Source organism: Haliaeetus leucocephalus, unplaced genomic scaffold (assembly GCF_000737465.1).
Source record: "Haliaeetus leucocephalus isolate CR32 unplaced genomic scaffold, Haliaeetus_leucocephalus-4.0 Scaffold92, whole genome shotgun sequence".
NCBI lineage: Eukaryota > Metazoa > Chordata > Aves > Accipitriformes > Accipitridae > Haliaeetus > Haliaeetus leucocephalus.
Window position 1 is genome coordinate 10,790,129 of NW_010972528.1, and position 13,357 is coordinate 10,803,485.

The window sequence follows — 13,357 nt, forward strand, 5'->3', positions numbered from 1 at the left end:
GATTGGAAACGCGATAGGTACTGCCTCAACATCTTTCCTATACTGAATGAAGAGCAGTACTGCAGACTTGTCGAGCTTCGCCTGCCTTGCTGATGGCAGAGCTAGTGCAACTCTGATAGCTGCTAGACAGGATAGCAAACGAGACAATACACTGAAAAGGTGGCCCAGAATGAAAAGGCTGGATGAAAGCCATAGGACCCTTACTTGGACAGACTACCCGCACACTCTGGTAACTGCCAGTGAAGATAGTAAAGCTGAAAGAGGCTTAGTGCAAGCATGCAGGAGATTTGTGACAGAAAGTTAGAACTCCATGTCAAGCCTTTCATGCAAACAATAAATATTACTTCTGCTCATAATCAGACTTTTCTCCAGCATCGTCTTTGAATGTTGAACCTTTTTCAATTAATTAAAAACTATGCACTGCAGAGTGCATATTTTATCAGCCCTCAGCTGCTTAAGTGTCTAGAAAAGACCAGGCAGTTTTTCTTTTTTCCAGGCAACCCAGAGCAAGTACTTGCAAGGGTCATATCTTTTTAATTATCTTTTCTCTCTTTGATTAATTATTCCGTCTGACAATAGCGTGTTTCTAATGCTATTCACCTGCCTTTGATGATTGACAACTTTTCTGTCTGATTCAAAGCAAACAGCTGCTGCCATGATTGCCTAGCAACCAGGATGTGATGGATGAGCCCCAAAGATGGATGGCTGCAATAAATCATGTCTCCAGCTATAAAACTGAAAAAAGGGATAAGAATAAAAGCGAACAAAAAACAAAACAAGGTTTCTTCCCATGAGTGCACTCAGCTCCTTACCAATTACACCTGAAATGGACTTTGTGTCTATTAATAGCAAAGTTTTCTAATCAGTAAGAATGCAATGATGCCATTTGTATCAAGGTGTGTTTACAATTGTTCCAGCAAATTGGCACTTGTACTTCAATTACCTGCTGTGTTACACAAGTGCAGGGGTAGGAGATCAAAGTTTTACCTTCTACTGTTGAAGGCTTTACAGAAAATATTAGGCGTTTTCAGGGTTTTCTCATGATGTTGGACTTGAATGAAGCGCATAAACTTGAATTCTCCTTACTTTTGGCAACTGAGAGAGTGTACCGAAAGCAAACTGAACTGGATTTGTAGAAGGAATAACAAACACCAGATTTCTGAAAAACTCGATTCTATGAAACTCGTATAAAGTCACCATTGGCTTTGTGAAACATGTTTTAACCTAAATGCTGTACAATGTTAATTACATGCTGCTCCAATTCCCTCTTGCTAGGAGGGCATCTCGCAATCAAAGAAAAAGTTCACGTGACAAGCAGCGTTTCAAAAATACCATCTACCTGTGCAAATTCAAGACTGATTCAACAAAAAGCCATTCTCGTCTAATTTCACCTACCATTCCTGGCAATCGTTTGATTTTTGTACGATGTGCCAGGCAAGAAACATTCAATAGTTTGTCAACTCAGAATGAGTTTAGCGGGGCTGTGTATCGCGCTTGCCCGGAGATGTTTGCGCACAAACACCCCATCGCTTGAAGTTTTGGCACTACCTACGGCTGAAGCTGCTCTGTTGCTGGAGTGTCTATCTCCTGATAGTTGCTGCCTGTGCTTCCAATACAAGACCTAATTTCCTATAAAAAGCTGCTTCCTTAATTCTTCCAGCAGGTGGGGGTGTCCTGGTTCCAGCAAAAGTGCTTCAAAAAGGGAAGGGATTGCCCTTGCTATTCCCATGGACGGGCTATCCACCTCCAGGAGCATCCTGGACACCTGGGAGTGAACGCCGAGACTCAAAGATTCACCACTCTGGGTGAAAAGGGTGGGCGGAAGAGAAAAATGTAAACGTTGAACATAATTATGTTCTAGAACTTTGTTTTCTTTGCCACTGTGGGACCAAAACACAGCCTGTTAGCGAAAGGAAGCTGGAGCGTGTTCATCTGTTCACAAGCACATTTTTAAAGCACATTTTTATACTGGAACTGGCAACGCCTGGCAATGCCACGCTGGAACAGCTACGGTCCTGCTTATATTTTAGTGTCTCTGTATTCATGCAAAAAGATTGCCTGTATCCTTGCACGGGCCATAGCTTTGTCTACATTCTTTACAATTACTGAAATGCTCTCGCTAAAAACTTAACTCTGCCTCTGCCCATCCCTCTCTCTGTTGTACAAACACACACACATACACACACAGAAATCCAGCCCCTAAAACAATTGTAAGGCACTCCTGTAATGACCAGCTAGTATCTGGTAACAAACAATGAGAAGGCAAAGCCATCAATCACAACGTGCACGCCGAGGCCTCCATTCTGTCCCAGCTCATCCAACTCTCAAGTTACAGCTTTACACGGCAAGTCTAAATAATATTCAAAATGATAAATGGCACTATAAGCCTGATATCCATCATCAATCTTTTTTTAAGGAACATCCATCTTCAATAATGCACGTTTGAATCATGTGAAACCAAGAGCTCCCAGATTCATTTACACAACCCCCAGCAAGCTGGTGCTGCTTGAATGATACGTGTCAGCCAGTTTGTCCCAACTGCCAAACTTAAAAAAAAAAAAAAAAAGGGGAAAAGAAAAAAGAAAGGGAAATAAAAAGAGAGTGAAAGAAAACAGGAGGGGAAAACCTTCAGGGGGTTGAACAAGACGACTTTGCAGATAATAGGAGAGAACACCACCTCTTCAGTCCCTCTGCCAGCTGCCCCCCCAGCACAGGCGCTCTCCTCCTTCTCCTTCTCTTCTCCTTCTGCTTCTCCTCTCCCTCTCCGCCGGCCCGGCCACTCGGCCGGCCGTCTCCCGGCCGGCCGGCGCTGCGCCATAGGCAGGCCGTGCTGAGGGGAGAAGACAGCAGTGCTGGAAAGGGAGCTCCCCCCACGCACCCCCCGCGCTGCCTGGCAGGGCCCGTGTGATAAATGACACATGTCATTCTGTCGGGAGGGAAGGGTGGGTCAGTGATGTATGGCTCTGCTGAAAAGGAAATCGACTGTTTGGCATGGTGCGGCTATTCTCCACCAGGATTTAGTTTCAGAACTCTAAAATGAAATCTCCGATGTTTCAAGTGCACGGTTAGGGCAGGCCGACGTGCGGCCGAGGCAGCTCCCCCCCCCTCCTTTTTTTTTTATCCTTTCTCTGCCCTTCGGATTTCAAAAAACTGCTCCGCTGACTAGAAACTGCAAAAGAACACACATATATCAAAGTCTTCAATAGTTATGATCCATGATAAAATTTAAATAGGTTGAGGTTTCTATTTTTATTTATTATTGGGGGGGAAAAATGGCATGCAGGCTTGACACAAAAGCAAGATAAAAATTAGCATGTTTGAAGTAATCGTCCCACAGCTTGACATCTGCATAGTAAATTTTAAAGGAAAAAAATGTGTCAGGCAGGCATGAGCTGTTCCCTCCCTCCCCCCCTCTTTCATTAGCTCACTGGCAGGGTGGCACTTCTGAACCTCATTACTGCAGGAGGATTTATGAAGCTGAACCCAATGGCAAAGAAAAGGCATCTGTCAATAATTGTAGGGAGCTGCACTCACAGCTTTGAAATCTCATTAAGTATGCAGTTATCAGGCATAAAGATCAAAAACATTACTCAACTCCGACAGAATCTTATGGAGGAACATTAATTAGCAACAGGCCTACAGTACAAAAAAAAAAAAAAAGAAAAAAAACCCAGACTTCCTCTCACACCTGCCCAACCCACAAACCAAAAGAAACACTCCCCCTCCCTTCAGAAAAAAATAATTCCCAGCATCTGAGACTGATCAAGTACATGAAACAAGAGAGAGAAAAAAAAAAATCCAGTTGAGACAGTCTTGGCGGTGAAGAGAGAAAAGGAAGAAGCTGTCAAAGTTGAGAAGGATGTCAGCACTGGCCCTGATTACAAGGGCCTATACAGTTCCCAGGCCTTTTATCATCCCTGCCATCAAAAACAGACTCTGTGTCACAGATGGATGACTGATGGCTGCCAGTCTTGAGCAGCCTCGCCAAGCCTCCAGGAGGCCCCTGCTGAGATCTGGCCCTCCAGCAACAGGCTTGACCTAGCAGGAAAAGGGCTGCAGGCAGCGAGCCCAGTCCCAGAGACACTCAGAAACAGCACCCTGTTCTGTTCTTCCCCAGAACAATTCAGCGAGAGGTTGGTCGGGGTTTGTTTGTTCAGCTTACAGAAGTTAAATGGAATACTTCTGCTCTCCACTCAAAGACTGCGCATTATTTGAAAATAACACTAACGACAAAAAAAAACCCACCCTCCAAAAAACCCCCAAACAACTCTTCTTTGGCCACGCTGAACGTACTTTTCTGATCTTGTTTCCAGCTTGCATTTTAACCACTATTTGCATGCTCAATTGCTTAGAAAATACAGGAGAGTAAAATATAAATTTGGGGGGAAACATACAAATTCACAGACGAAGCTGGACCATAAAACCAAGTGACCTTTGCAGCATTGAGTATGGTGTGCAACTAATTAAGAACTATGGCCATATTAACATTTTTTTACAGAATCAAGGATATCAGCTACACAGCTTAACCCATTGAACATATTTTTTTCATTTCCTCTCTATCAAAAACTGTGTTTGCAAACAATAACTCAAAGCTACTTGTTAAAAAAAAAAGGGGGGAGGGGGGAATCACCTTCTATAGTCTTCTTCCCATTTGGGACTATGCCTGAAAAACTCCCTCTCGAGTTACGTGCTACCCTTCGTACATTTTCTATTTCCCATAATTTTGCACTACAAAGAAGCTTTCCACTGTACAACTCCATTTCCGTGTTATTTACTATGTGCTGGATTTTAATACAATGTACAAATTTGTCTCTTATTTCATGAGATATACGGTGATATTTATGCGTCACTTATAGCAATGCTGAAGGTTGGCTTCTTAATGAACTACATCTTTAATAGCGCACAGAGTCAGAGAGATACACGCGCACATATAAGACAACCTGCCAGTCAAAATCTTTTCAATATCTAAAATTCATTCACTTACTAAGTAACGTACTTTAAAATACACGTTAGCTCTGACAAAATACGGAAGCGGAGGTTCCGCTCTAAACAACATTTTTAAAAGAATTTTACATAAAGTGTTACAATAAGGTGTTTATATTTTTTCGCATGCTTACCGTATTATTTTTATTATGTGTAGCATCAGAGTGATTATAGCAATTACATCCAACAGAATTAATTATAGAACATCCCATCATTCCTAAATACATAATGCATTAGAGGTAAGCCAAAGAAAGAAAACATCTTGACTGTGGTGACTATTGTTGGAATAATTTTTTCTCTAAGCATAAAGGCAAAACCAAAGTAGAAAGACATACATGGAAACGGTAGGGCAACACAGGAGAACGTTAACTACAGAAATCTGAATAGAAAGGCAGGTACGTTTTTAATAGAGATACTAACCTGCGTAAAGCTGCACTAGCACAAATATCCATGTAAAATCCATTAAAGTTTTTTAATCATGAAATATGGAAACTGGCCAATTCACCTAACCACTATGTTAGTACATAAAGACAAGAGTGTATGGGTGAAAGAGTTACAAGCCTTTACGTATGCAAAATAAATTCACTCAAAGCTTCATTAATATTAATTTAAATTCAGAACCCATTTACATTAAATTGTTCATTAAAAATTGCCTATTTTATGCAACATGCATTCCGCAAAGAACACATAAGAAACTGAAACAGAGGGCTCAATTTAATGATGGAAATATCAAAAGTAAATGAATTTGAATCATTCCAAACGAATAATAAAACAGCTCTCTCCCCTATGCTAATGCATGAAGTTTGTCGGGAGTTTGGCGGAAGGGCACGAAAACTGCTCTGCTTCCCCTCGCCAGGGCTTGGTTGGTGCCCTTCCGACCTCCCCACCACCACGTAGTCTTGCTAAAACAAGAATTCCTCGTGGACAGGACCTAAAAAACCACCTCCATAAAAAACGTTCACTAATTGTGAGCACACTGAATCCCTCCAAAACTTGTATTTATTCCAAGCGACTTCAAGTTTAGCTTAGCTGTTTAACAGCCATCCCCAGTAGGAAGGGGATGGGAGGTAAAGGTAAGGCAGGCTGGGAATGGAGAGCTCTTCATTGGTAAACTCCCACACCAACAAATACAGTGAACTTACGCGATTCCCAACAGCTGTTCTGAATGAAGAAAAGAGAGTCATAATTAATAACATGTGTCCTGACAGAATTAATTAATAATTTATCATTAAGTCTAAAACACGAACTTAGATTATTCTTCAAGAGTCGCACCTTTACTGCCCGAACAAGCCAGGTAATGGCATTGGTGAAGAGCTTTCAGGTATTTTATGATCTTCTGGTAACTCTTTTCCCCACTCTCCCTCCGCCCCCGGGGAAAAAAAAAAAACCTTTGAACATTTTCTGAGAAACATCTTAAAGTTGATGCTTGCAATGAGCAGCATTTAAATTCCGCAGATTGGCTCTCTACTGAGATGACCAAAATATCTTTCAGGCGCAAAATCAGGAGAATGCAGTAGGATGAATCTCAGAGTCTCTGAAATGAAGTCCTATTTATTTCAACTCTTACACTCCTTTTTATGAAAATGGTAACAAACAATTTCAAGCTCTGACAATGTTCTATTCTGCATTATTATACTTAAGAAAACTACAGTATAGCCTCTCGTGGACTATGCTTTAAATCCTTTGAGCCAATTTTCATGCAGTTTTTTAAAAATGTTGAAATCAAGAAAAATCAATTGCATAAATTTTTTCAATCCTCCTGCTTTAGGTAATGACACACACAAAAAAAAAAGCAACACAGCCATTGTTTAGTGGGATTTTTTAAATTAATTTAATGTCTAACTGCAAATGCTGGAAACTAGAATTAATCTGTCTGGATAAAAAAAGGCTTACAGACATTTAAATGCATGTATCGGGACACTTTATCAACCTAACATAAAATTGTCATCTTATCTTATTATATGACTATTTTATGCATGTGTCAAAGAATTTAAAAATGAATGCCTGTCTATTCAGTCTAATTACAACTGCATATTATCTGTCTGGATGTACCAGTCCATATCATTGTTACCAAATACAATATATTGTATTCACCTTTCATTTTTAACTTAAGGCTGATAGACCACAATTTGGGCGTAACTAAATTTAAAAAAAAAAAAACCACCAAACACACACACACAGAAGGGGAAAAAAAAAAAAGCAGACTCAAACACCTGAGGTAGATTGTTTAGTAAATGATGCTGAAGTATTTCATAGATAAGATAACACACGATCACTCTGCAACTATGTTATTTTTGGTGTTGTATCATAACCATACATATACATATACTCTTACTTGACAATGCAACACTTCAGGCATCTTAATACTTGATCTACTAGCAGCACCTTGTAAATAAGGCTGTATGAAAATTTGACAATCTGTATTTGGATTCGCTAGGAAACGGTCATGACGTTGGACTAAAATATGGATTATTACACCGTAAAACTAGCAGTGCCAAGGTTTGTTCAGAAAGATAACACGGAAGGTTACTTTACATCCTGGCAAATTATTTCTTTTCATTCCCTCTGCACCACCATATGTTTCTATCTAAGTGTGCACATAGCACACTTAAAAAATTTACCCCACACTTCACCCTGAAGGTGATCTTTCCTATATAGTTTCCACTAATCCTGGAAACAGGGCTGACAAAAAGGACCCACTCTAATCCTGCTAACTCACCCTAGCTTCACTGCATTTCCCATAACCCTGCAGCAGTCACAATTCATTCTAATCACTTTACAAAACAATCTTTAGTAAAAAGAGGAAAAATGCAGACTTGTAAGCCAATTTAAGAAATAACTGCTGATACATCAGTTATTGACTATTTCACTCCTGCTCATGATAGTGCTCAAGGCAAAACCGAGAACAAAATGACAACATCAACCGCACGCAATAAACTGTGGCCCAGGAGAGCACTGAAGCCCTAATTGACAGCTGTCAAGCTAATGGGAGAAATGGCAGCTGATTCTGGAAAATTCTGTTTTCCAGACGGATATTCAGGGGAATCTATCAGGCCTTTTTATATTTATGCCCCTTTTTCTTTTTTTGCATTGTTCCTCACACTTTGCCGAAAAAAAAAAAAAAAAAAGCAGAGGACAGCCATAACTAATCATTTTGTCAGCTTGCTGCTAGGAAGAATCTCTGTCCAACAGAGAAATATGTGGCAGGTTTGGAGGCAAATAACATACCAAGGGCTGACACTGCAAGTACCTTTATAGGTAGTCTACTTTATCGCTACATTTACTTTTGGGGTATGTATGTAGTTGCAAGCAATTCCCATAAATTAAAGCAAGCATTCAACTTCCCGAAGTCAGAGCTGCCTGGAAATCTGGCTGCACAACCTGCATGCCATCTTGCATCTGTATTTCTGCGGTGCACTCCCAGCCTCGCTCTGGAGGTGCTGATAACTAGCGAGAGCACTGAAGTCCCTGAAAAGTGGAAGTGCTCCGCATCTCTGAAAAATCAATTTAATGTGTTTCAGTATTCACACTGACCATGGGCATCTTTTGAATGTAAGCACGGAAGTTGTGAAGAGCTTAAAAAGTATGCAGCTATCTCTGGGGTTTAAACCATATTACATAGAAAAAAAACCAAAAAAAACCAAACACCAGACAAAAAAACATGGGCCCAAGTTTGTTTGGTTTTATTCCAGAGGCTTCAAAACTCAGCACGGTTGTCTGGGTCTAAAAACCAGTAACTGATCATTGTCTTATTTAATTTATTTAAAAAAAAAAAAAAAAAAAAGTAAATGAGTTTCCAGCAAATCATTAGTTCCCAATCCCTCCTCAGAAGAGCTTTGTATGTATACAAAATATGTATTAAGTTGCTTCTGTCAGTAGGAAGTACATTTTCTTGATCTTTTAAATAGGTTTCTAAAAAAGCTGCCAGTAAAAGCCATAATTTAAGGACAGATAATTACTGTTTGCATGAACAAGACTGGCCTCTATTAATGCAGTATCTTAGCTTTCCTAGACAGTAGCCTCTAACCAGTAAATACCTTCTTTCTCCTGACTTAAATGACAGGAGTCTTTGGAGCATCAGTTCTATCTTCTTGCTTTAACAGGTGAAGAATAAAATTGCGACCCCTGACTCTTCCTCCCAAATTCATCTATGATAGTCACCTGAGCCTCAAAGCAAACAAACTGAAATTATCATTTTTACAGATTCTTGATTCTCAGAGACAGCTTTAGTCTTCCACAGTGTGGTGTTAACACTTGGGCTAGACATAAAGAATTTGTGCACCTGTCTGTTATGTCTGCGAGCTCTGTGCTGCTGAGAGTTCTTTGTTGTTGTTATTCTACTCCAGACCATTAAAAGGGCCCTAATTCCTATGACATGATTATCCAGGTACCAAAGCCCATTTGTCACCTGCAGCAGAAAATTGAGTTAATGCACAACTAAAGGCAACCAGGACTGTGTAATATCAACTTGATTACATCAAACTAGCTGCAAACCTAATTCTGCTGGATGACACTGCGTGGAGCTTGTCATCTCCAATCATTAAAGCTGTCAGGAATCCATCAGGTTTACAGCTAATTAGGTGAACACTAATGAAGCTGGCAAAACAACTTTTCTTTTTTTATGGCTGAGCGGACCTTTCAGTTTGGAGAAAAAAAATTCTCGAGTATTCTCAAGGTTGCTGGGGACTGGATTTCCTGAGTTACCAATCAGCAGACATCTTTAATTCTCCCCCCACCACCACCTTTTTTTCTCTCTCAGTACCAAGCAATCAATTTGTCATCACTCTCAGTATGCCACAAAAGCAGTCATGAACCTTATAACTCGCAGCTCTGAAGCCAAAAAGAAGGGGGGGGGGGGAATGTAAGTTTCTTCTGCCTTAAAATAAAATGCCTCATACAGCTCACTTATTTATCTTCATGCACTTATCAACAGCATAAACGTTCTTGTTTTTTCACTCTTCTCAAATAAGTAGCCCTTCAGTCATTCTACATCCCCCATATCCATTAGGCAGAGGCATTTTGATAAAGTAAAGCCAAAGCTAGTGTATGGGAAAGAATGAAAGCACTCACTCTGCCAACTTCTGATTGACCATTAAGCTATTGATGAATGTGCCTGTCAGGAGAGAGACAATTAAATCAAATATGAAACAAAGTCGTTTTGACGGGTCATTTTGATAGAGCAAAACCATTCTTCCATCTCCTATTAGTCCTGCAGTCAAGTTTTTGTAATGAATATTTCTTAACTAACCTGTTATTTCTTAGCTGGTTTTTAAGGTGTTAAAAAAAAAAAAAAAGCCTTTGCTTTTACTGCTATTAGAAAAAGTAACATTTCCAATGCGACCAATAAAACAGCATTTCAGTGGGAAGCAATTATACACAATACTAAATGTTTAATGTGGCTATCAAAAAGCTAAAAGTTTAAACAGATTACACTTCTGCTAAATATGAAAGATAGATCACATATCATGGGTGATTCACTTGAGAAAGGAGGGAGAGATGAAGGGGGGGAGAGGGAGAGAGGGAAAGAGAGAGAGAAAGATACCTCAGAATGCGTGTTTAGTGCAGAAACATTTTCTTCCAGCCCATGGAGAGCCCAGCATACAGCACAGTCGAATATGTCAAATATTTGAAAGAGCTAGATTTTGCAGAACTAAATTAATGTTCCAAAATAGAATTTCCCAAGTACTAGGAAAAGTTCACCTTTTTAATTTCTTTGAAAAGTCTTATTTGACGGCACGAGCCAGAAACGCAAAATATTATCGTTAAGTATTTGGCTACGATATTGTTTGCTAGATCGTACCCCTACCGTACTGCAAAACTTTCCAAACTTTCTAGCTGTTAGTATATGGAGCAACACTGCTAGAAAGTCTATTTCTCTATTTCAAAAGTCCTAGATGAATGCACGTATATATCGAAGAAGAGAAGAAAGAAAACGTGGACATAGTTAACCTACAATTTGTATTACTCCCTGAATCCCTTGCTGTTTACTGAATTCAAACCACACCACTCTGAGAAAGTTGCCAGACAGCGTGAAAGCACCGTCACATTTTTGAATGCCCGTTTTCTAACAACGCCCTACCAAGTTGCAGGACTACCTGCTTCAAGTTGTCATAGGCACAAGTACAAACGCCCTACCGAGAAAGCTGCCGGAGCCTCTGGAAAACTTCTACACCCAGCCTCTTGGTACAGAGCCTTCCTTTGTCAAAGGCGAACTATGGCTGTCACATGCTGGTCCCCCAAAGCTGTCCCTAACCCAAGCCCATCCGGTTCCTCCCCCCAGGTCAGCCCCACGGCCCTGGAAGCCCTCGTCCCGTGGCTATATGGCACATCCAGCCAGGAGCCCCTGAAGTTGCACTGACAGAGAGTTGACAGGCCACGTGTGACGTCACCGAGTCTGGCGTTACCATGGCAAGTGATTTATTGATGTTTATCGGGAATGAATAGATCAAAGGCAGCCAGATGACAGGCGATCAATCAGCCATCAAATCAAGGATGGCAACAGGCCAAGGAAACCTTTTCCAGCCCGCATATCCCCAACTAAGGATTACTGTAAAATTATGTGGGGCTTTTTTTTTTTTTTTTTTTTTTACTGTTTTCTTTTCAGTTTGGCTTCTCCAAAAAATACTGCCTAAGTTTAACAGGAGTTGACATTTCTGGCATAAGGAAAACAACACAAACAAACAAAAAACCTCACTAGGACAAAGCCTTGAAAAGTATTTCTAAAAAGGAAAAAAAAAAAAGGGGGGGGAGGAAATTGTAAAGGCACTATCAGAAACATTCGCCAGTCATTTGACAATACACAGATCCTTTTTCTTTTTTTTTTTTTTTTTTCCCCCCTTTGGTTTCCTTTGCAGCTTCTCATCTGGACTCATAAATAAGAAATCAATAGGATTAACAGAAGAGGTTGCCAAAGAGAGTGACCAGCTAGGTGGGTCTGTCTGTCCAGCAGAGACATCTCCAGTGCGGTACAAGGGGGAGAGAGAAAAAGATAAAAGTTGGGCAAAGGAAACAGTCCTGGGCTTGGATCCTCAAGGAACACTGCAGACCCTCCAAATCACTTTGTCCCTGCCACTTCATTCACAGCGTGCCATGTATTTACACATACCCTATCGCTTTTTACAGGAAAAATAGATTTTTAAGAAAAGAGTATTTTCACTGGCTTTCGCAAACCGCTCGCCCGTGGGGGAAGGGGATGGAGAAGAACGAAGACTACGAGGGAGAGGAGCGAAGTAGGTGCCAAAGTACGGGCTGGAAACGAACAAAATTCGCCTCCTTCTCCCACCCCTAGAGCCACAGAGATCATACGTGTACATGTAGCATGTGCCTGCGCATAGCCGCCTGCCTTCCACAAAGTGTTGCCCCCCCGAACCGAGCCGGGCGATGGCAGAGTTGGGAAGACATCAAAGTGGGTACCAAAGTAGGGAAAGGGCTTCCTTCCACGTGCCCCCACCCCTGCCACCCCAAGGAGGGGGAAAAAAAAAAAAAAATCCAGTCACCCCCCCCCCCCCCGCCACAGCGTTGTGCCTCCAGACCAAGAGTTGCTCCGCGAAATCCACGGCATGCAGCGCGCGACCGCGGGCAGCGGGGCCGGGAGGGAGCCCGGTCCACGCCGACGGGCTCAGCCCGCCGGGGGAAGCGGCTGTGAAAGAGACGGAGGAAAGCGAGAGGAGAACCGGGCGGCCGGGGAAGGCGGCTCTCGTACCTGCTGCGCGCCGGGGCGCTTGCTGCTTCCTCCTCGGCATGCTGAGCTCCTGCGGCCGCCGGCGCCGGCGGGGGGGGGGCTGCCTGGGCGCGGGGGTGGGAAGAGTTGCTTTAGCCCCAGAGATCCGGTGAGCTGCTCCAGTCTCGGCTCGAGGGCTGGGTTGGGGATATATTTTTTGTTGCTGTGCATGCACGATGCCGAGGAGGAGGAGGAGGCGGCGGCGGCGACGGAGGAGGAGGCGGCACAGAGGAGAGGACAGCCCTGCTGCTGCTGCTGCTGCTGCTGCTGGCAGAAGAGGGGGGAAGTTTGACAAATCGCCCCGGAGGAAGGAGGAGGGGAAGCCCCCCGAAGAGGTGTGCGGGCGGGAGGGCTGGGGAGAGCCCGCAGTCCCCCCCACCCCACCCTGCGCCCCCGGTGCCTGGCCGGGCTGGGAGATCACGGCATAAAGACGGGGGATTTCTCGGCAGGAGTCGGCGGAGCCTCAGCCTGCGCTCTCCACTCCCCGGCTCCCGGCTCGGCGCTGGAGCAGCGGCGGCGGCGGCGGCAACAGGCGAAGCTTGAAGGGAAACGAGATGATCGCAGTGTCACTCAAACTAGTCCGCAAAGAGGGAGAGGGGCACCGCGCTCCCACCGCCTCCCGCCCCGGACGGCACCTTAACTCTTTGCGCATCG